This window comes from Callithrix jacchus, chromosome 1, assembly GCF_049354715.1.
Source record: "Callithrix jacchus isolate 240 chromosome 1, calJac240_pri, whole genome shotgun sequence".
Lineage (NCBI taxonomy): Eukaryota > Metazoa > Chordata > Mammalia > Primates > Cebidae > Callithrix > Callithrix jacchus.
In genome coordinates, this window is record NC_133502.1 from 99,556,971 (window position 1) to 99,581,988 (window position 25,018).

At 42.1% G+C, this 25,018-nt stretch overlaps 1 protein-coding gene and 1 non-coding gene across 15 annotated transcripts in view; one reads left to right on the plus strand and one right to left on the minus strand.

Annotated features, from left to right (window-relative positions):
* FRMD3 (FERM domain containing 3) overlaps positions 1-25,018 on the plus strand; it is a 398,735-nt gene that overhangs the window by 161,358 nt on the left and 212,359 nt on the right. The window lies entirely within an intron of this gene.
* On the minus strand, positions 13,023-13,125 carry LOC118148486 (small nucleolar RNA U13). Its single transcript, XR_004735313.1, has one exon. It is a non-coding gene; the product is annotated as a small nucleolar RNA U13 (small nucleolar RNA).

The window sequence follows — 25,018 nt, forward strand, 5'->3', positions numbered from 1 at the left end:
AGTTTCTAGTACTTTCTTCCCTATCATCTACTGATTTTAAAGCTGAGAGATATAATTTCAGTCCAGCAGAGGTAGCTGGCTGGCAGGGTGTAACTTGCATACAGGTCCCATTGTTAGGTTCTTATATGAGTTTTATATCACCTTTATTTCTGTGAGTTATGTGCAGATTTGCCCTCTCTGAGAAATTCAGGCATGTAGAGAATGTAAATTGTACAGAAATCTGGAAAAACAAAAAACAAAGGAAAATCAAGCAAAAAGGCCTGATGTTTTCTGTACTTTGGAGAAGGATTTGCGTGGAATCTGTATTGGAGAAGGAGAACCAAGGAAGGAAGTAAGGGGGATTGAAGTTTTGTTATTTATTTATTTATTTATTAAAAAGAGACAGGGTCTCACTGTGTTGACCCAGGCTGGTCTCAAACTCTTGGGCTCAAGTGATCCTCTTGCCTCGGCCTCCCAAAGTGCTGGGATTAAAGGCATGAGCCACTGCACCCAGCTGGCACTGGAATTCTGGGAAGAGCATTGGGACAGGAGTTGGGACACGGCTGTCATGAACTTGTTACGCACTCCTGGGCTTATGACAGTTTCCTCATCTGTGAAATGTGGTTCATCTCTGTCTTGCCCTGTGAACCTCACATGTTGTTAATGAGATTGAATGGATGATATGTGTAAAATGCAGAATGAAGAGCCAGTTCAGCTTAAAAGATTCCCTAGGGGCTGCTAGTTCCATCTTGAAGGAACCTCATTAAGCATTTTTTTTTTTTTTTTTGAGATAGAGTCTTTCTCTGTCACCAAGGCTGCAGTGCAGTGGTGCAATCATCTTGGCTCATTGCAACCTCCATCTACTAGGTTCAAGCAATTCTCCTTCCTCAGCCTCCTGAGTAGCTGGGATTACAAGTGCACACCATCACACCTATCTAATTTTTTAATAAAAATGGGGTTTTGCCATGTTGGCCAGGGTGGTCTCGCACTCCTGACCTCAGGTGATCTGCCCATTTTGGCCTCCCAAAATGCTGGGATTACGGGTGTGAGCCACTGTGCCCGGCTGGGAACCTCATTAATCTTTGACCAGTTTAAATGTCCAAGTGGGAGAGACCCTCTCACAGTGAATGAAAACCCACAAACCAGGAGCATGATCGCCACCAGAAAGAACTGTAGGTCACTAAATTGCCACTCTGACACAGATCATGGGTTTCAATCAGATTGTGGTGTGTTTGGGGAGCTTGCTTCAACTTTCTCAAGTCTTCCCTCCCCAGGAAATGCTAAGCACTGCAATTCTGGACGTTTTGGGTGAGCGAGAGGATTTGCTCTTAGAGCAAAGAGGGATGATGGTGGCCCTTACCATCCTCTGCCATCTAGTGGGATAGAGCATGAGCCAGAACCTGGCTGGCCCCCTTGGGAGAAATTGCTGGTTCCTGAACCAGCAGCTGTGACCAGGGATTTGGGCTTATATCTGGAGGCGACTGCTGGTACCCATAGAGAATTTGGAAGACAATGGGTGGATGAGTCCTGTTTGATCAGGACACTACAGCCTCTGATCAGAACACACTGTTCTTTGCCAGTCTAGATAAAGAAGCTGTTGAATAATTCATGAGGCTTACTGTCAGCATTAACAATGGGAATGCTCCGATATGAAGTTCAAAGAGTGGTGGCTACTCCTGGCAAGGTGATGGCAGGAAGTTTGACAGACTTTGTTGCCAGTGAATAATGAACATTCATGCAGGGGGTGTGTACTTAGAGTTGGGTACTTGGACGTATATGCCAAGTATCAGGGAAAAGCTCAGGAATCCTGAAACAAGGAGGGATGGCAGCAGGGCTGGGAGGAACAGGAGGAAAAGGCTTAATCAATTCTTATGAGATATGGTGATCAGGCAGAGGTGTCTACATGTCAGATGACATGTTCTCTCCTTGCTCTACCTGGCAGAGGGTAAAAATTCAGATGAGGACACTGGCCATCAATGGGCAAGGGCCCAATTTCTTTATGGGGTGGGCGGCAGGTAAGCATTCTACCAGAGGTGAGCTGCTTTGTGAATAACGTTGCGCTTATTCTGAATGGGGAGTGGGGAGAGCACTTTCTTTCTAAGCTGGAATAGATCTGCTTGGCAAGAGCAAAATGGTTGTTATTATTATTATTGAAATCGTTTGCCTGTGTCCCCACCCAAATCTCATCTTGAATTGTAGTTCTCATAATCCCCGTGTGTCATGAAAGGGACCCGGTGGGAGGTAATTGAATCATGGGACAGTTACCCCCATGCTGCTGTTCTCATGAAAGTGAGTGAGTTCTCATGAGATCTGATGACTTTATGAAGGGCTTTCCCCCCTTTTACTAATTCTTCTCCTTTCTGCTACAATGTGAAGAAGGAAGTGTTTGCTTCCCCTTCTGCCATGATTGCAAGTTTCCTGAGGTCTCCCCAGTCCTGTGGACCCATGAGTCAATTAAACCTCTTTCCTTTATAAATTACCCAGTCTCGCATGTCTTATTAGTAGCATGAGAATAGACTAATACAATCATTATTATAATTATTATTTTGAGAGACAGGGAGAAACTACGTTATTGTTTCACCAAGAAGGAATCCTGAATATTTCAGTGTGTAACATTAACAACTTCTTGAGCAAGATAGAAAAGTCCTCAAAGCAAAATGCTTGCTGACTGACTCTGAGTTCCCCGATTCTGATCTCAATTATTTTCCTTCCCTTTGCTATCAGAGAATCCCCAGAACATCATGGTGCCATTTTTATATCCTTTTCACACAATCTAGCAAGATTAGGGTATTTCTGTGGCTCACCAACCACCAAGCAGACATGACCTTGTATTTGGATTATATAATACTGAGAGACTATTATTACTTTGGGTATAATTTTTTTTAATAAGTTAATTTTATGGCCATAAATGCTGAAGTAGTGTTTTTCCCTCTTGAGAGAAAACAAAAATTATCATCCCTGTTTCTGCAACATAAATGTGCCAGGATAGTTCATTGAGATATTAATGATGTAGTCTTCTTTTATTCCCTATTGTCCTCTCTGATCTGATTAGGGAGGCAGACAAAATTGCTGGAAGACGGCAGTTCTTCCTTTCTTCTGTAAAAGGTGAAGCTCCACAGAGAGATGTCTGCAAGTGTTCCTGATGGATGGAAATAAGAGCCTTTGAGATGCAGAGGGGAGTAATGGGAGGGAGATTCTAGGAACCTGGAAAGCAGTTACGATGGAAACAATGTGCTTGAGATGTGGTGGTACCGTGAAGGAGATGGCACCATGCTCATTCTACTGAGGATGCATCTGGGAATATGGACTCCCAGCCTTGCCACAGAGCATAAGACCCTAGAGGCATCAGAACCACTGGACCTAATGCCAGCTGGGAAAATGGACATCGTAGCTGTAATCACTGAGAACCAGGGGATAAGCCCCCAGGGGCTTCCTTGATGCATAGATGCTTCAGAGACCCCAGGACCTTGGCATAATGTTGGCCAGGGTACAAGGTGTGTATATGTATGAGTAATACCCAAGATCAAATTTCCTTCTAGCCCAGTGGTATGGGGGACCAGAGCCAGATTTATATGGCAAAAATGAGAACTGTTATATTTCTTACATATCTTGAGTTTATCTGGTAAGTAGTCATGGATAGGCTTATGGTTCACCTAATCTAACTTCCTTATTTCACAAATGAAGACAGAGAAATCCAGAACTGTGTAACTTTTTGAGGTTTCTCAACTTCTCCAAGTCTCTTTTATTCAGGCTCTGTAAAATGAAGCAAATGAGCTAATAGCATTCCTGAGAGAATCATTTGAGAAATTGCTGCTGGGCACAGTGGCTTACTCCTATAATCCCAGCACTTTGGGAGGCTGAGGTGGTTGAATCACTGGAGGTCAGAAGTTTGAGACCAGCCTGTCCAACATGGTGAAACCCTTCTCTACTAAAAATACAAGAATTAATCATGCCTGGTGGCAGGTACCTATAATCCCGGTTACTCAGGAGACTGAGGCAGGAGGAGAATTGCTTGAACACTGGAGGCAGAGGTGGCAATGAGCTGAGATTGCACCACTGCACTCCAGCCTGGGTGACAGAGCAAGACTCCATCTCAAAAAACAAAAAAAATTGCTGAAGGAATTGAGATTTTGCCATTTTTAAATGCCTCAAAATTCCCTGAATACCACAAGACCTTTTGATACTTCCTTTTGGAGCTCCCACTCTACAAACCTGGTTCAACCTTTAGGACTTGGCCAAATGTCATCTTCCCTGGGAAGCCTTTCCTGACACCCTGTATTCCCCCAAGACTGGCATCCTGGGTTTATCCCATGTGTTAGTTTCCCATTGATGCTGTAGCGAATTGGCATAAACTTAGTGATTTGAAACTTAGTGGGTCTCAGGGGGCTAAAAATCATGGTGTCAGTAGGGTTGTGTTTCTTCTGGAAGCTCTAGGGGAAAACCTCTTTTCTTATCTTTCCCAGCTTCTAGAGCTTCTAAAGGAGCTTGTGGCCCCTTCCTCCATCTTCAATGTGAGCATCTTCAAATGTCTCTCTGACTCGGAACTCCTCTGCTTCCTTCTTCCACATCTAAGGACCCAGTGATTACATTGGGCCCTTGTGTATGATCCACGGTAATCAGATTGTAACCTTAATCCCAGCTGCAACCTTCACTTCTCCCTTGAGCATTCCTAAGTTCCAGGGATAAGAATGTAGCCATCTTTGGGGCCACTGCTCTTCCCCCCATTCTATTGGTGCACTTGTCATGCTGTGTGGTAAGTGCCTCTCACTCTGGCTGAGAGCTCTGAGTGAGAGCTTAGGGGCTGTGTTTGTTTCCTGCTGCCTCCCCAGAAATTTGTATAGATGTGTCAAACTAGAAGCTCTAAGATGATGGCATGATCTGTGTCGTATGATGAATAGATTTAAATTAGTTACTAACATTTAAATTGGGATACTTTGCTTATATATTTTTAAGTGGAAGAATAAACAAAAAAACTAATAAATAGTTACCCACGAAGGGCAAAGGGAAAACAGGTGGAAAGGATACAAATTAGTCTTTTCTGAATGTACCTTTTTGGTATATTTGACTTGGAAACCATGTACATGTTTTATATCATTATAAAACAAAGTTAAGTTAAAATGCGACAAAATAAAAATGGATCCCTTTTTCAAGGTAAATAAAAAAATTCCCATTTTTAATTGAAAATTATGGAACTTGGTGCCACTCGGCACATGACACAAGGGACCTTGGTCCACTTGGCACATTAACCCCTGACACGTTAACTGCCTGAGACCTGTGAGCATTTGCACTAGGATCCTGGCTTGTAATAGGAACCCAGTAAATGTATGTGTTGAATAACTTGACGGTGAACTTAAAGTCTAGGTGATGAGTGGGTTAAATTGGGAGGGGGTTGAGAACAGAAGATGAGCCTGGGGAGGGGATTAGTATTAGATTGGCAGAGGACATCTGGCTGGGTGGCATCAGAGTGCAATGTCAGGAGACATGCTATTTTAGCTGGGATCTTCAAAGCAGAGCCCAAGGAGAAGCTTTATGTGCAGGTGATTTATTTGGGAGGTGATTCTAGGAAGTCAGAGTGAGGGAATGGGGAGACTGAGGCAGTGAAAGAGTACAGCTGAGGCAGGGAAGGAGTAAGGATGCTGTTATGGACTGAATTTGTCCCCACCAAGCTCATACACTGAAGTCCTGACCCCTCAATGTAGAGCCTCTAAGGAAGTAATGAAAGTTAAATGAGGTTCTGAGGGTGGGGCCCTGCCCAGTGGAATTAATGTCTGCATGAGAAGAGACACCAGAGAGCTTCTCCTCTTTCTCTTTCCCCATGTGCATGCACTGAGGCAAGGCCATGTGAGACCAGAGTGAGAAAGCAGCTGTCTGCAAGACAACCGAGAGCCCCCGCCAGGCCCCTGTCCTGCCGCCTTTGACCTTGGACTCCTAGTCTCTAGAAATGTGAGAAAATAAATTTCTGCTTTTTGAGCCACCCAGTCTGTCGTATTTTGTTATGGCAGCCTGAGCTGACTAAGACAGATGCATGGTTGAGGTCACTGCTGTGGGCCATGGCAGTAAAACCCAGCTGACTTCTGAGGAGACTTCAGAATTGTCAGCAGTGAGGCCAGGAGGCCAGGAGGCCAGGAGGCCAGGACAGCATTTGCCATCAGCTTGTCTCCCCTGTTGGTCAGGTGTTGGCCCTGAGAATGTTCATTCTCCTGCACTTGTGAACTGCACATGTGGACAGGCCTAGGCATCTCTCAGCAGCCTCTGTGGTCTTGGGGACGCCCCTGGGAAGAACTGAGGCTGTGAGGTATATGTAACATATGATCATCTTGAAGTGAGCCGAAGCCTCTTGGACCACACAATGGTCCACCCAGACATGGCTGAAATTAGGGGTGAGACTGAGAGCGTGTGTGTCACGGTACCAGACATGTCTGTTTGTGGATACCTGTTCCAGGTGGGGAATCAGAGTTCAGGAGGCCCAGAGGTAGGAAGTTGAAAATGAACAAGCCAGCTCCTCGGTGGGACGTTAAGGCCAGGTCAAGTGACCAGAGCTCTAGGGAGTGTCAGTGGAGTTAACAGCCACACAGGCTCTTAAATGATGGACAAATGGAATCTATTGATTCTCCACAAGACTCAATTTCAGTTTTTCCTCTTCCTGCCTCTTGCATGATGTCACATGATCTTTTAACTGCTGTTACTTACATGAGTAAGATCAACTTCCAGGAGTTTTTATTTTTTTCTTTGTTCACTCTTTTGGGTGGAACCAGTTAATGAATAATAAAATAACTTGATGACAGGTAGCAAGAAGGTAGCTAAGTATAACAAAATGTCTACAATAATAAACATGTATTAAGCAAATGAATAATTAATTCCTAAGTGGAAAATGGTGCTTGGCCAACTGACTACTTTCTTATTTTAGGTCTTCAGTTTTGTTTCTTCAGCGTTTTTTCTGCACCAAGTCCCTTTTTTCATTTAGTGTCTGTTTTTCGGCTGATGGAATTTCTGTATTTGATAAAAATGACCATTATTATGCCTGTATCTTGATTTGGATATTTTCTGGTGACTTCCATTTTGCTGGATTTTGAGTTCTAGATATGATCTTCTTGTTTTCTGAACCTCCTTGCTTTTCATTCCTGTGGATGTACACCTCTGCAGGGCATCCTTAGGACCAGTTGCCCCATCACAGGCTTTGTAGCTCATTTAGTGGAGGGTTTCTCTTGGGCTTTATGGTAGGTCTGATTAGATGTGCAATAACCACTTCCATTGCAAGGGTCTTAAGCTTAGTGAGTTTCTTGTCCCGTTGATTTTAATCCTTGTCGACCTTATTGACACCAGATTTCAAATTGTTTTGTCTCATCCCTCTCAGTCACGGTATGTGATCAAACAGATATGCCTGTCAGTGGACTCTGGCCAGATCCTGAGGTTACAGTGCCTTTACTTAATGCTTGTGTAAATCTCTGTTCTTTGGCTTCAGTGGTTATTGAGCACCCTCAAGCTATAGCCTTGTGTCCAGCAAATGCATGTTAGAATGAAGGAGAGCGAAGCCTTTTCAGTCTTGGAAAAGCCACTCATCATCTATTAACAATAGTACCAGTGGTGTCTTTCAGCTGGGAAGGACCTTAAAACTCCACTTCAACCTTTTCATTTTAATAGACAAGGAGCCAGAGGCCACAGGGCTCAAGCAACTTGACAGGATCCACTTGAGCCAAGCCCTGGTTTAGGATCTGGGTGACCCAACTCTACCTCCACTGTTATTTATTTATTTGAGAGGTAGCTCATTTTATTTTTATTTTATTTTATTTATTTATTTTTTGATACGGAGTTTCGCTCTTGTTACCCAGGCTGGAGTGCAATGGCGTGATCTCGGCTCACCGCAACCTCCGCACCCTGGGTTCAGGCAATTCTCCTGCCTCAGCCTCCCGAGTAGCTGGGATTACAGGCACGCGCCACCGTGCCCAGCTAATTTTTTTGTAATTTTTAGTAGAGACGGGGTTTCACCATGTTGACCAGGATGGTCTCGATCTCTTGACCTTGTGATCCACCCGCCTCGGCCTCCCAAAGTGCTGGGATTACAGGCTTGAGCCACTGTGCCCGGCCCTTTTTTTATTTTTTTATGGTTACTTATGTAATTAATTTTTCAGCTTTATTGAGGTATAAAGAATAAAAATTATATGTGTTTGAAGCATACAATGCAATGTTTTGATATATGTATATATGGTGAAATGATTATCACAATAAAGATAACATACTCATCACCTTACATAGTTACAACTTTTTGTGGTGAGAACACTCAAGATCAGGTCTTAGGAAATGTCAAGAATACAGTTAGCCCTCCATATCGATGGGTTCTGCATCTGTGGAATCAACAAACCATGGGTAAAAAATAGAAAAAATCGTCTCTATAGTGTACATGCACAGACTTTTTTCTTTTCATAATTCCCTAAACAATATACAATGTAAATAATATACAATGTAAACAATACTACAATATAAATATACATAGCATTTACATTATATTAAGTACTATAAGGAATCTAGAGATGATTTAAAGTCTATGTGAGGATGTCCACAAATTATATGAAAATATCATGCCATTCTATGTCAGGGACATGAACATTCATTGATCTTGGTATCCACAGGATCCACCCCCACTGTCGATCCGAAGGACGGGGCAATCATGGGGTCAATGAGGGTGTGTGTGACATTGGAAAGAACCACTTTCTTTTACCCTTAATTTTTCCTTCACCTTCCTTTCTTTTCTTCATCTTTTTTACCAGTTAAGTCTAGGAATGCTATGTAGCCTACATCAGCCACTCATGTATAGTATTGATATTTCCAAGTAGTTGAACTTCAGACCAGCGCTGGGTGGTTCTCTCTATATGCGAGAACCTACCCTAAGTTTTTATAAGGCGTGTATGTGTGTTTTATAAGGCGTGTATGTGTGTCAACAATCTGAGGTTGACAATATTGTAAGTAGATATTTGTCTTTATTGCCCAGATGAAACTAATAAACCTCTTTATGGGATAGTGTCATGCCTTGAATTTTATAGCACCTTCCTTTTAACAAACTCAGTGTTTCATTCTTTAGGCTTCTTATATCTCTTCGCTTGTATTTTTTTATTATTATTTTTTTGAGACTGGATCTTACTGTATTGCTCAGGTTGGAGTGTGGTGGCACAATCACAGCCCACTGTAGCCTCGACCTTCTGGGTCTAAGCAATCCTCCTACCTCAGCCTCTCAAGTAGCTGGGACTACAGGCATATGCCACCATGCCTGGCTAATTTTTGTATTATCTGTAGAGACAGTGTCTTGCCATGTTGCCCAGGTTAGTCTCAAACTCCTGAGCTCTGGTGATCCACCCACCTTGGCCTCCCAAAGTGCTGGGATTACAGGTATAAGCCACTATGCCTTGCCTGTATTGTTTTAAGTTATGCTTATTCCTTTTAAAATTCAGGATTTGTTAAGCACTTAAACAAATTTGTAAATTAAAACCTCATCGAGATACCATTTATTACGTAGTTTGATGAGCATAACACATAGTGTGTTACATTGGTGAAGGGGTGGAGGAAAAAGATGCTCTTATAAATGTCTGGTATGAGTTAAATTGTGTAACTTCTATGGAGGACACTTTTGTAATAGCTACCAAAATATGTTATCTCTATCTACCTCTCTCTGACTCAACAATTCCATTTCCAGGGGTATGTGTTGTGGATATTCTTGAACATTGTGAAATGCATACAGGGAGTCTTCCCAGTAGCACTGTTTGTTTCAAATTATTTGAAACAACCTCTTCATCAATGGTACAGGCTAAGTCAAGCATGACACGCCTATACAGTGGATGTGGCCATTAAAAAGAACAAGGCAGCTTATATGTATCAATATAAAAAGGTCTATAAGCTATACTATCAAATGAAAATAACAAGGTACTACCATTTCTATTAAACAGAGGATGAAAATATTAATATATTCATGGTTGCTTGTCTGTGTATAATATTTCTGGATATATACATAAGAAGTTATATTGGTTACCTGTGGGGAGGTTACCAAGAGGCTTGTGGGTGAGAACAGGAGGAGGCTTACGTTTCATCGTAAACCTTTTTGTGTTTTGCAGCATTCAAAAATTCCAATTTAAAGTTTAGTTGAGAAAAATGCCCCCATGTATGCAAGTGATTTCCAAGTTCAATATTTTTAATAATTATGGAACACACTGAACTTCTATTTTATTTTTCTAGCTGTGAACTCTGTCTGCTATGTACATGCACATATGTAATCATATTCAATATTTAAATTTATACTCATTTATATGTCACTTGGGTGGTGAGTAAAAAGGAAAATATATTTTTATCAGCAAACTTGGTAAATTGGTGAGGTTTCTGATATAGTCAGAGACAGTTGCTTATTTCAACCTTTGGTAAGTTTTTAAAAACACCTATTCAAAACACACTTATGTATATATGTATTTGTCCATTTTCATGCTGCTGATAAAGACATACCCAAGACTGGGAAGAAAAAGAGGTTTAATTGGACTTACAGTTCTACATGGCTGGGGAAGCCTCAGAATCAAGGAAGCAAAAGGCACTTCCTACATGGCAGCCGCAAGAGAAAAGAGGAGGAAGAAGCAACAGTGGCAACCCCTGGTATACCCATCAGATCTTATGAGACTTAATTCACTCATGAAAATAGCACGGGAAAGAATGGCCTCCATGATTCAGTTACCTCCCCCTGGGTCCCTCCCATAACGTGGGAATTCTGGTAGATACAATTTTCAAGTTGAGATTTGGGAGGGAACACAGCCAAACCCTATCAATATACAATTTAAAAACATTTCAAACCATATATTGCTTAGGGATATGTGGCTATGTAGTAAAAGCATAAGGAAGTGCATAGACCTAATGGACATTAATTTAGTGGGGTCAAGGTGGGAAGAAATAGGATTATTCATTGCATTTTTCTTTATATCTTCTTTCATATTTCAAACATTACGTAATTAAAAAGCTAGTACATGCTACTGATTTGTTTTCAGGAAATGACAGAGTTCTGCGAAATCATAAAAAGATGCAGAAACAGTATAAGCGTCAATGATCTGTATTTTCCTTATTTTCTGTCACATCATACCGGTACCTAAAACAGAGCCTGACAGAGGGTAGACCCTAAAAAATATTTGCCAAGATGAATAAACAGGCATAAAAGCCCCGCAAGCTTCTGAAGTGGTGGCTGGTGGGTTGTGTGATGTACTGGTGTGCCATCTTGTGTAATGGGACTCAAAGAGAAGAAGGGGACATACCTGATGATGTCTATAACCTTTCTGATGGGTAAGAAAAAAGAACCTGGGAATTTCTCAATAACCGGAAATAGAGATGAAATATAGAGGTGACTGGGTCTATAATAAAATTCAGATGCTACCTGTACTCCAGAATACAACATTTGCAAAAGGCCTTTTCATGGCCCTCAGTAAGACTGGGATTTTGTCTTCATATGTCATACTCAGTGGCCCCCTTTGTGAATGCTATGTATTTGGTTAAGATGGCTAATGTGGGTGTAACTCTTGATTCCCCTTAGCAATGCTGTTGCTGTCTTTTATGTATCTGTGCCCAGCCAAGAGCCAGGTTGTATGGGAGTGATTGGAATGACTGACATTTACTACTGCCCACTGGCAGTAGTAGAATAAATCACCTTTGTTTCTTAGGATAGCCATCAGCCATTCAGTTCCCATATTTGTTTAATATTTAGACATAGAATGAAAGGAGTGTGGGAAACTAATTAACATTGTAATCCTACAATGGCTACAAAAGATGTACTAATACATGTTGACAATAAATGAATAATATGCTATTGTTGTTAATTACCCCTCAATATTTAGCTAGCTAGAGCAGTGCTGGCCAATAAAATTATAACATGAGCCGCATATTAACATTTTCTTATAGCTACATTAAGAAATTAAAAGAAATAGGTGGAAATTAATTTGAATTAATCCAACCTAAAATATTTTCATTTCAATACATAACCAATGTTAAAAAATTGTGAATGAGATTTTATATTGTTTTCATCTGGATTAAGTCTTTGAAATTCTGTGCATATTTTATATACTCAATAGGATTGCTAAATTTTCATTAGAAGTACTTGATCTGTACCTAGATTTTATAAAATTTACAGTTGAAAAAGTAGATTCACATATCCAATATCCAAACCATTCCATTATATGTGATAGTGGCTACCCTATTGGACAGGGTAGAGTTAGAACTTATTCATAAATTTCTATGTTAGATTTTTTTTAACGATTCTGACCATCTGTTTGTCAGTATGATTTTTAAGAAAAGTAAGAAAGATTAGACATGTTCTTGCACTCAAGAAATTATAAACTAATACAACAAATGAATATCTTGTCTTGTGTGAAGTTAGTTTTTTGAATGTTTCAGCTGTTTTGATGCACTTAATTTTGAGAACTCAAATTTAAGATCTGAGATTTAAGGTAATAAAATTTTGGGCCAAGTGTGGTAGCTCATGCCTGTAATCCCAGCACATTGGGAGGTTGAGGCAGGTAGATCATTTGAGGCCAGGAGTTTGAGACCAGCCTGGCCAACATAGCGAAACGCCATGTCTACTAAACAATACAAAAATTAACCAGGTGTGGTGGTGCATGCCTGTAATCAGCTACTTAGGAGGGTGAGGTACGAGAATCACTTGAACCTGGGAAGCGGAGGCTGCAGTGAGCCGAGATCCCACCACTGCACTCCAACCTGGGCAACAGAGAAAGACTCTCTAAAAAAAAAAAGAAATGCAATAAAAATTTAGATAATTCTTTCACAAGTATTCTTAAGCTCAGGTTAAAAGATCTAAGAAGTAATATCTTCCAGTTTTTAGAGAAAAATATAATAAATTTAGAAAAAGAGGAAAGAGTCCATTCACAAATAATCAAATTGAACTTAAGGAAATATGAAAAATATAAATCCATGGTTTCAAAATCTCAAGCATTAGTTCATAAGTGATTGAGTAATTTAGTTACTGAACATAAACCAGGAGGATTTGAAATTAGGCCAATTTTTTTTCCTTTTTATGTCAGATGGTGCTGTGCCGACATTGTAACAAGGTTTGAGGGAGGCATGCCTCACACATGGGCTTGAGCACTCAATCATCGTGCTTGTGAACTACAAAAGGATCGAGCCAACTAATTCTGAGTATAGATTTGGTTCCAGATTTTTGACAGCTCCCATTTCACACAGGAGGATATCAGTAGTGTGTACATATGGAGAGTCTGTTGCATCAAAGATTGAGTTAGCTAGAAGAGAACTGTTGCAGGAAGGCCACAGTTATTTGTTTCCCCATCAGCATGGCTGCTGGAAAGTTCTAAGAGCTTTTCTGGTCAAGAAAAGGGGGCAAGAATTGATAGCCTGCCAGTCTCTCTGTGTTGATATCTTGTTAAGAGGAATCAAGTCCTGACACTTGGGGTTTTTATAGGAAATGGAATTAGTTCTTCCTCTTAAACTCACAAACCACCAAGAATCTACCTGGGATGCTTGACAGTTATGAATAATTTGCAGATGTCTATTATGAACTATTAAATTATTAAATAGTTATTAGTTATAGTAGTTATCAATTGTTAAATTGTTAGATTATTAATAGTTGTTCAATAATTCATAATCAGTTTTATCTATTAAAGTGAGAGGTAGAGAAGGGACCAAGATTTGGTTTGAGTGCTCTTGGCCGAGACTGGTCCTCTGACCAGCTCATTTTGGGTGGGTGAGAGGATAATACTCTTCTCACCTCTCCCCTGACAGCTCCCACTTCACTGTCTTGGCTGGACATGCCTTCAGCCTGATGTCACAGCACATCCTGTAAGAAGCTAGCCATGGGTAATCCATGAAAAATTCATGCCAGCATCCTTGCCAGGCTGTTTGGCCCCTGGCTAAATTGCAGTGTGGCAGTGTCACCCAGCATGGTGTTTTGCAGACAATCGCCTGGGTAGGTAATCATTGCTCCCCATTAAAATAAAGACAGAATGGAAAGGACTAGTCGGTATTTCCGTGTGTGTGTGTGTGTGTGTGTGTGTATGTGTGATGTATGTATTTGTGTGCTTGTGTGTGTGTGTGTGCGTGTGTGCAGTGGAGCAGTTTAACATTTCTATTTATTGCTCCTTTAAAAAAATGTGCCTGTTTCCTGTTCCCTACTGCTCTGAAAAGAAGTTAAAAAACTACCTTTTCTAATAAGTACATGTGTGTTATGGAAAATGCAGTCTAACCTTTTTTAAGCCCCCACCTCAGCATAATCACTGAAGTAGCATATTTCCGTCCAGTGTTTAAAAATTCTTTATGAAAAATTCCACTGACTTGGCCAAAAAAAAGGGGCATTTTTGTTTTTGTCATAAAAACAAATTGGTCATGATTTAGGGACTCGTGTTTGTTGCTCTCAGGTTGAAGGTAATTTTGCAGTGGATTGCTGATTCCTCAGAGCATCTATACATACTTCACGTTTGGGGACTTATTAGACAACATTCATTAAAGCCTCATTTCCTTCATTTTATCCAGTTGGAAAGATTACCTTTCCTTCAATTTGAAATAGCGTCTTTCTCACACTGCTCTGACTTTGAATTACTCCATCAGTGCAGGCCCTCAGGTGTCTCGGCTGCTGCTCTGGCACTTGATTTGCAGCTCGGGATTTTTCTAGAGAGTTTAACAGTTTTGTTTCCCTTGCCTAGCTGCTATGGTCACTTATCAATAACTGCTGCTAGTGGCACAGAGACTCTAGCCCCGCCATCTTCCTTGAGTCAGAGCCTTCCCTTTCCAGGGAGCAGAGGGTCTTTGTTCCAGGCTGCCACATGGGGACTCTACTATTCCAAAGAGGAGGAGGAAGAAGGCTGATATTATGCATTTTGCCTTTCACTGCCTTTTGGGCAACAGTCTTGGAATGAAAACACTAAAAACAGATGTAAAAACTGAGGGTGACAGTTGGGATCTCATTAGCTTAGTGGCTGTGACAATATATCCAGGAAAGAGGTTTGTGGGCCTGCAGCTGACTATATCTGAGGAGCTGGAACTGCACGTGTGTGTCTGTGTGTGTGTGTGTGCGTGCTCCTGGAGGTGGGGCAGGCATTTCAGGCTTTGCCATATAATTTTCTTGCTTAAGCTTTAAAAAACTGTCAGTTGGGTGGCAGCAGACTTGGTTATTTTTCTTTATGACGCTTCTGTAAATATCTTTAAATTTCAGCTTATGCTTTTTAGAGGGGCATTCAATGTGAAGAAAAAACAGATTATGGCTTTGCTTTCTTTTTTTAAAAAAGTTACCGAGGCATGAAATGCACCCAGTAAAGTGCCTCCAGTGCACTCTCTTAATTGAACAGCCAGATCAAGAGGAGACTATTTCCATGCACTACAGGATACAGTGCCTTAATTTGATCATTTTGAAAATACATGAGTTTCCAGTCTTAACATACTGCCTTTCCTCACCCTTAGTCCAACTTTCAATTCTTGAATCTTCATAGGAGCTTCTGGGATCAAGTCTATCACTTGATTATAATTTCCAATCAAGAAACGTGAGTCTAGAGCTGAGATGCCGCTGCACCTGTTTTCACCTGTGGCAAAGCTGAGCTTGGCAAGCCATGCAATGCTACAGACATCAGAAGGGCCTGAACAAGGGTGCATCTGTGTCCTGAAAGTTCTCAGAGTGGGAACCAGAGGCCTGGGTTCTAGACTCAGTTCTGTCACTAACCTGCAGAAACCTCACTGTGATTTCTGAACTCCTAACCTCCAATTCGACGGCATTGTGAATCTGGTGAAAATATGGCTCTTTGTGTAAATATAATAAACCCCATGACCTCAGAGTTTAACCAGGAAGCTTATGTGATTCCAGGACTAGACCAGATGTCCTTCTTCTAAAAGATATTTTACAGCTGTTCACTGGCCTCATTCTGTCTTCCCAGAGGCAGTGGACAGGCCTCTCAGCAGACCAGATGGAAGCTTGTAGAGCTGTTCATGAATTCTGTGTTAGGTTTTCAAAACTGTAAAATGTGGATAATAACATTACTTTCTCCATGTGGCTGTTGATGCAACACACTGGGGTCTGGACTGGTGGGGCAATCATTTTGATTTGGTGGTCCTCTCTTGCCTTCCTTTGTTGTTGTTAAATATTTTGGATGTCATCTCTAGCCCCTGAGAGCTTCCAGGGAGACTCCTCCATGAACACGGTTTTCCTTCCTGATCTTCCTGCCCTCTGCAATGGCTCAGCAAGCTGTCAACTCTCAAACACAGCATGTTTCATACGGATAAAACCCCCAAGGCCCATTCAGCTACATCACAGTGAGCTGAGGCCACAGGCTGAAGGAGGCCTGGGAATTTGAAATGCAGTTGCTGTCTAGGTGTGCTCTGCCTTGACTCCTTCCAACCGTACCAATAAAGCTAAAGGAATTCGAAGAGGAAACTTGGTCACTGGTCTCCCCACTGCTGCCAAGGTAATTTGGAATTCATGGAGGCTAGAGGCTTTTGAGGTTTGGATAGCTTAAGTCATCTCAGCAAAAGCAGAGTGAAAGCTTGAAAATCAGATCTGCTTTCAAGCATTATTTCCCCCTCTGTGTTCTTAAGGAGGGAAATGAAGAGTGGCTCACAGGCCTTGATTTTCTTGAGTAATTGTTTCTCTTCTAAGATACAGTGGAGCTTTGGAAACTGAGCTGATGCTGACTTGCTACCTGTATTGGCCATACCCAGAAGGCTCCAGATGTACTTCCATTTTCCCTCCCCATCTTGCCAAGGCTACCACTTGCCTGATGCCACCTGAGAACTTACAGCTGCTCTGCTGAGTTAGACTCTGCTGCCAAGGAACTGTATTTAACCTCAGTAGTAGGATAGCCATCATGGAATCATGGCGGTCTGATGCCATGATAGGGTTGGGGTGGGCTGTATGTGCTGTTGCTCTTCACCTCTGTGCAGATAGGGCCATGAGTGAGACAACAGGGAGTGGTGGTGACTGTGGCAGAGGTGGGTATGCCCTTCATCGAATAGTATAATATTTTCAAGTATGTAATCTACTGTTTCTTGGAGAAGTGTATTTAACAATGCCTATAGGAAGATTAGAAAGGTGTGAAGGATGTGGGGGGAGGGGAATAACATTGAAATTGAACTCTCACATACTGAAGAACCAACTTTTAGGTACTCTAACTAACAAAGAAAAGAAGAGAAGCAAAACAAATCCACATCTGCCATTGTATTTAGTTTGGGGCATGGAGCCCTTGAGACTTCCAGTAGAGTCTTACGAGAAAAAGACACATTTAGAGAGCACCTATCATGTACCAGATAATGCCTGCATTGGCATTTTATTAAATATTATCTCATTCACTTCTCACAGTAATCCTGTGCAGTCGGTCTCTTACTTCTATTTTTTAAATCAAGAAACTTGGGCACAATGAGGACTTTTTTTTTTTTTTTTTTTTTTTTTCTGAGACAGAGTCTTACTCTGTCTCCCAGGCTGGAGTGCAATGGTGTGATCTCGGCTCACTGCAATCTCCACCTCCCAGGTTCAGGTGATTCTTTTGCTTCAGCCTCTCGAGTAGCTGGGATTACAGGCACCTGCCACCATGCCCAGCTAATTTTTATATTTTTAGTAGAGATGGGGTTTCACCATATTGGTCAGGCTGGTCTCAAACTCCAAGGACAAATATTTGGGGTTACTCACCAGAACATGTTGGTGCTAGGATTTGACACCCTGACTTCTGTCTTTTAGTTCAGGAGCTCCTGCCCTGTGCTGGAAAAACCATTGCTAGATTTTCTGGTCTCTGTGCCCTCTCTGGTCTCCTCCACTGCCAATGGAAACAAGTGCCCTCCCTGGGCCTGTCTGTTTGCTCTGGGCTGACCCTGACCTACTGAGCTCCAGGCTGTCATTGGTGGCCAGGGTCACTGCCAATTCTGACTGCAGGTCTCCTCACTGTTCCCATGACAGAGCTCACCTGAGCCATCACAGTGCCTTGGTCCTGTGGCTGGCCTGCATCCAGCCTGGCTCCTCTGAAAGGTCTGATTGCCTACTGGGTTTCCTAGAGGTTTGGATTTATCTCTGGCTAGTGCTTGCTAGGGCCCTTGCCCCGAACAGGGTGACAGTGGATGGGAGGGCAGCTTTTCTGCTGTCACTGCAGGAGCTCCTCAAACATGGCGACTTAGAAACCCTGATCTGGCCAGGCATGGTGGCTCACGCCTGTAATCCCAGCACTTTGGGAGGCCGAGGTGGGCGGATCATGAGGTCAGGAGTTTGAGACCAGCCTGGCTAACATGGTGAAACCTCATCTCTACTGAAAATACAAAAAAATTGGGTGTGATGGCAGGCCTTATAATTCCAGCTACTCGGGAGGCTGATGTAGAAGAATCATTTGAACCCAGGAGGCAGAGGTTGTAGTGAGCTGAGATTATGCCACTGCACTCCAGCCTGGGCGACAGGGTGAGACTGTCTCTCTCTCTCTCTCTCTCTCTCACACACACACACACACACACACACACACACACACACACACAGAAACCCTGATCTGCTATCTGTGAGGAGGGCTTCCAGGTTGATAAGTGGTGGGGGAGGGAGGTGTAATTTGTTGTTGAGAGTTGCATTTTCTTCTAATTTCACATATACTTGATTATAAATAAATTAGAACATTTAGAATTCATAAATTTAGCACCCCATACTCAAGTGCCCCAGAAACACTTTCATACATGCAGAGTAAAAGAGGAACAATTGGTGTAAAATACAGGAAACAGACTTTCCTACTTGGCAAATATTTTCTTTTCTACTTGGCAAAGCTCATCTTTTCTTCAGCATGGACATTGCAGCAGACAGAGGTTTTCGCTTTCTACAGTCAATTACAGTTTTGTTTGGCGATCTGTTAGTTAGGGTTACCCAAAGGCAGACTGTGTGGTGTGAAGGCCGCTGGGCTCTGGCAGAAGGCTGCTGGAATCAGATCTCACACACTCCATCTCCAGGCAAGCTGGAGGCTGGGGCAGCACAGCTGTTCTTTCTTGCTGGTGTGCTCCGTACACATGACACGGATGTGGCTCAGGTCGGCCCTAGTGGCCATGTTCTAGTGGAAGGGACCTGTGTTTTCATCTTCCCTCTGCCATTGAATAGTTGTGTGCTCTTGGACAAGTGACTAACCTCTCTGAGCTGCAGTTCTCATATTTATGGAATAAGGAGAATACTGGAAACATACAGCGTCGTTCTGAAGATTAAATAAGATATCTGAAAAGAGCTCCTTGTGAACTATGAAATGAGATGCTGGCTACTGTACATAGCAAACCCTCACCACAGACTCCTGGGCTTCAGTTTGGGTGTTTATTCCAAACTGTGAAGTAGGTAGAGTGAGTTTTAGCCTGTTCTCCCCCTGTTTTCTTGTATCCAGTAGCCTTTTCACTTACAAGCTTGCTTGTCTCAGAAAGGCAATTCCTCAAAGTGCAAACATTCCTAATCCTCAAACACCACTTAAATCTTTCATCATACTCAATTGTTCTTTCTGTTAGTGTTGATTTTCCTAAATCCACACCTGTGCTTAGCTATGTATGATTAGCCAAGACCAAAATGCACTTATTTGCAAGGATAAATAGGGAGGCATCCTTCCTAAGTATATTTGCTTTAACTCCTAAGAAAGGGAGATAACCAGTTTTGCTAGATGAATGAATTTAACATGTGAGCTGTCATGTAGCTGAGACTGGGGTGGGGCAAGGAGAGGTCCCTTCTGGTGCCCTTTGGAGCATATCTTCTGGATGGCATGTCTCTGGTGTGGCTGGTGTCAGCCAGCAGTGTCTTACTCATTTTTTTTTTTGAGACAGGGTCTGGCTCTGTCATCCAGGCTGGAGTGCAGTGGCGTGATCTTGGCTCACTGCAACCTCCGCGCCTGGGTTCAAGCACCTACCACCACACCCAGCTAATCTTTGTATTTTTAGTAGAGACGAGTTTCACAACGTTGGCTGATCTGGAACTCCTGACTTCAAGTGATCTGCCCTCCTTGGCCTCCCAAAGTGTTGGAATTACAGGCATGAGCCACTGGAAACATACAGCTTGGCCTTATTAATTTATATCTGATAGATTTTTATACAGACTTTGAGTTGGCTAATAGGTAGTGAAGAATAAAGTCTTAAGAAATAATACACAGTAAGACTAAGGGTAAATCTAAAGTAATGAATGTTGAGACGATGGGAGAGCGCCGACTGCAGGTACTCAGGCTGTCTGACTTGACATAGTTGTTGCAGGACCGTGCATTTGGCTTTGAACTTCCTGGAAGCAACTTGAAGAGGGAAATATAATTTACTCATGAGAGAGAAAATCCATCAGTTCCTGTGGAAGACGAGGATTTCTCAATCTTAACTCCAACTTGGGGCTGTACAAGAAAATACGTGATAGAATCAACAGCAGCCTCAACAACGTCTTACAGCAAAAGCAGAAGCAAATTTTTAGCCTGTTGTTACTTTTCAGGTTCTTGCTTAAAGCTGAGGGCATAGGACCTCTAGAAGCTGATGTCAGAGGTAACCTGGAAGGTGATCACCTTTGGGTCAATGTGATTCAAGTACACAGCATTCTGTGGCCGTTTTGGTTCTGTTTTGGGACAGGGAGAACTAACTTCACTTCTGTGGAGCCAAAAGAAACATGATTTTTGAAGGAAACTCTGAAGATAGCACATAGGCTTTCTATTTTGCCTGGGAAGATTTGAAGAGGAGGAGACTAAGCTTATTCCTGGCATGAATTTTCCAAGGCAATCTGGGCAGCCCTGACTGTCTGAGATAATCACCAGCCATTACTAGGGATGAGGGAACCAAGCCAGACCTAAGCTTGGTTTTCTGTGTAAAAATGGTCACTTTGGGAAAGGGTGGGGTGGGGGAGGTGGTTGGCTGGTTGGAGGAGCTTGGCTGGGCCTGGCTCTGAACCTAGGTTCAGCCCCCATCTCCCTTATGAACAGGTCTATTGGCCCTGACTCTGGGTCTCCCTGTCTCACACCGGAGTAATGCTTGTTATCACAGGCCCACTGTGGCTACAGTTGCCTGTTCACAACGTTGAAGGAACATCATCAGCACCAAGTGTGAACTAGATTTTTTTTCTATGCATTAATTGTAGCATTTGAACATATTAAAAAGTAACAAAAATTAAAAGAAATATAATTTTAGTGACTGAATGGCACTTGTTCATTCTGGAAACAAATACAAATATTGAAAAAAAAATTAAAAAGAGTACAATGGTCTCCTTCCATGGTTTTGAAAAATATCTGGAAATAGCTAGTGTTTCCTGCTTGTCAAAAAAACATACTCTTATCAGACACAATACAAAAAAAGATAGTAAGAATCGTTCATGATTCCACCATACAGTGATATTCACTGTTAACATTTCCTTCCACTATTTCTATATTTATATCTATATATACACATCTAAGGCCATATACATTTTTGTGTTGATATCCATATCTCCATAAATTAATGGGAAGTTTAGTATGAACATCAAGACACGTCCAGAAGTCTTTTTATGACTACTGGAGATTTTAGGTTTAGAAGGAACATTAAAGTATTTGGAAAAAGGTAGAGATGTGAAGGGAACAGAAGGAGATAGGTAGGAAAGGGAGCGAAGAAAGGTAGAAAACTGACACCGGGTGTGTGTTGACTCTGTGGGAGGGACTGTGCTGAGGTTTTGCCTGCATGCGCTGATTTCTATTACCGTAATAGGTGGGCTGATTTACACATTGGCTTTCCTCCCTATTAGTTTAGAACCTTATTTTTCTCCTCTGTAAGATCCAAATATCCAGCACTTTGGGAGGCCGACGTGGGTGAAATCACTTGAGTTCAGGAGTTCAAGACCAGCCTGGCCAACATGGTGAAACGCTTTTGTACTAAAAATACACAAATTAGCTGGGTGGGGTGGTGCATACCTGTAGTCCCAGTTACTTGGGAGGCTGAGGCAGGAGAATTACTTGAACCCAGAATGGGGAGGCTGCGGCGAGCCGAGATGGTGTCACTGCACTCCGGCCTGGGCGACAGAGCAAGACTCCATCTCAAAAAAAAAAGGATCCGTATAAACCACACTTTATGTGGTTTTTGTAAGGACTTAAAGATTGAATGTACACAAAGCTGTTGTATCTGGCACTAGTAGACTCTCACCAGTGGTAGCTGTTATTGTCACTATTATTCCAAATCTAGCAAACTGAGTCTCAGAGAGGGTGATGTGTCTAAGATCACCCAGCTAGTAAGTGGTAATGACAGGATTCGAATTCTGTCAATTTGAAGGATATGTTGGGCATTGGTGCCCATGTTCTTTATGCTGTACTAGGGTCAGTGTCAAAGGAAACTGATTATATTTGTTCAATAGTCCAACATATTTCATGTTCTACATCAAATGTCTGTAAAGAAATGGATGCTGGTGCTTTGGAGTTTATACTAACCTTTTTTGGCAGTTTCAAGGCAAGCAAAGCATTCTGTTCTCTGTTGGTATGTAAAGCCAGGTAGAATACATTGTCTCCCTTGCTGTTGTGGCATCTAAAGCTGGTGGCATCTGCAGATGACAACTGAGGGAGGGTTAATGTGTTTGTTTGGTTTTGCCCAGGAAAATGACAATGAGGTCATGCTTGGGGGTGCCGACTACTATTTAGCAATGAGGTTTTTTCCCCAGTAGATTAGGAAACAGATGTTTTCTGGTCCATTGAGGAGTTTTAAATGCTGGAAATACTTAGGAGTAATTTTCCAGGGCTGTTGACCTGATTCTTGGATTATGATCATTCTGGCTAGGGTCTAGTGCCCTCGAGCTTTTAATCTGTAGAGACTCTTTTGTGTATTTATCTACTCGGCTCAATGTGACCTTTTAAATCCTTGATTCACAGAGGCATCATTTAGATTCAGGAGCTGAGATTGTTTATTTTTTCTCCTCTTAAGTCTAAATAACTAATGTATCAGGATTCTCAACTGCTGAATTGCCTTGGGATCAGCCTTGGGATCCATTTAGTCGGAATCTGACTTCACAGGCATTCCCACCTTCTTTTCACAGGTGACATTTTGAAATAACGAAAACAAAATTCACATTATCTAGATTTCACTGGGTACTTACTCTCTCGGTCAGCATGTGGGATAGGTCATGCTGCGGTAACCAGAACCCCTCACACCTCAGTAGCTGCGTAGAACATTTATTTTGTTGCTCATACTGTAATGTCCCATGAGGGTCTGTTGGGGCATTCTTCTGATTTTGGTCACACAGTGACCCTGGATGATGGAGGCTTTATCTTGCACACTACCATGACCACCACAGTAGAGGGAAGGCCATGTTGTGAGTCTCACTGGCTTTGTAAGATTCATTGGCCGAAACAAGTCTCACGGCCAAGGCCTACTGCAAATGGAGCTGGAAAGTACAATTCCATCCTGTGCCTGAGGGAGAGGAGAACCAGATTGCAACTCTAATGGCTCCCATACCTCCTGGCATCAGACTCTGTGTTAGGTGCCTCATATATACCATCTGTTATCTTTACCCCAATTCTGTAAGCCACAAGCTCCTATTCCCATTTGATAGACGAGAAAATGGATTCAGAGAGTTGGGTGAATTGCCCATGGAAACACAAGGCTTCCATTGGAATCCAGTCTGTCTGCTAACAAAATGAATGTGCTTCCCTCTCTGTTATACTGCCTTTGAGAGCTTAGGCTTTCCCTTTCTTCCCCAACTGAAAATTTCCCCTGGATATTAACACTGACCCTCTTCCTGTGATCAGTTTTTATGTGGTGGTGTATATTGCCCTGGAGGCTGGAGGTGACAGTTGCTGATGGCCTTGTGGGAGTGGTCCAGCTGGGAGCTGGTCTACTGAATAATGTCTCTAGGGATATGACATGGTGAGCCTAGAGGCCAGAAGTGACAGAAGAAGAATTAGGGATCCACTGGGCCAGTTGGAAACTGGGCTGTTACTCTCTTTGGACATTGGATTGTGGTAACTACCATGCGACTATTCTACAGATCACTGATGTATTGATTACATTCATATTTATGAGGGGAGTTTTGCGTTCTATTAATATAAATGACAGTTTTGTCCAATAATTTCCTTGAATATGACTTGGATTTGAGAATTACAGTATCGGTGAAGTGCTCTTCTGACCTTAGAAATGACCCAGTTATAGGGCCACTGGCTACAGAAAAATTGGGTCTGTTTTCCTCTGCTGTTAGAAACCAGAGAATTCTCTTGGGTAGCAGTCCGCACCAACAAACTTACTGATGCCCAAGACTACGTCTTCTGGTTTATATAATGTCAGGGAGGTGGTGCCATCAAGCTGGAAGTATGTGTTTTGAGACCTTCAGATGGATCTTGAAAAGCAGTTCCCTGCTTGAAAAAAATTCTGAATATAATGAAATATATTTAATATAGATTAGTATTCTATCTAGTCTTTCTACTAGTTTCTTCTTACTGTATTTTACAATTGCTAGAATTATCTTTGTTTATTTACTGCTAACTTACTGTTACTCACTGGCTAAATGTCTTCTGATGGCTTCTCATTGTGCACAGGGAAAGTTTAAACACTTTGGCAAGGCATGTAGCTCTTTGTGATCTTGTCTGCATATACTAATAAAATAATCACAATACGTACCTAATAATGTGTTCAGTATGTTTCTGCACAACAGAGAACTCTTTTTCAACTGCCTGCCAAACAGAACGTGAGAATTTCTGCTAAGATGGGGTTTTGTCTTTCCTCCCCACTCAGCAATATGCTGTTGCTGCATAAAGAAGCCAACTACAAGAAAGATGGCGGACATAGAAGGGTCACATTAGGCAGGCAGATATTTTGGTGTTCTGTAACCATCCAGTTGGCTGTAACCAATGAAGACTGTTTTCTCTGGCCTATCGTAAGCCACCAGTAGACTCCTCAGAGCAAACCAGATGTGAGGGAGAAATGTTCCATGTGGTAACTGAGAGAAAAGGCTCTAGATTCACTCATTACAGGGAGTGTCCCTTAGCCTTTGGTCATGGGTTGTTACCATGTCCTTAAGGATGAAGAATTGGAAACCAATGTCCTGACTCTCTCTGGAGGCTGTGTGGATCCTATCCATTTATGGACATTAAATGTTTTATGGCTTTCATGGCCCAAA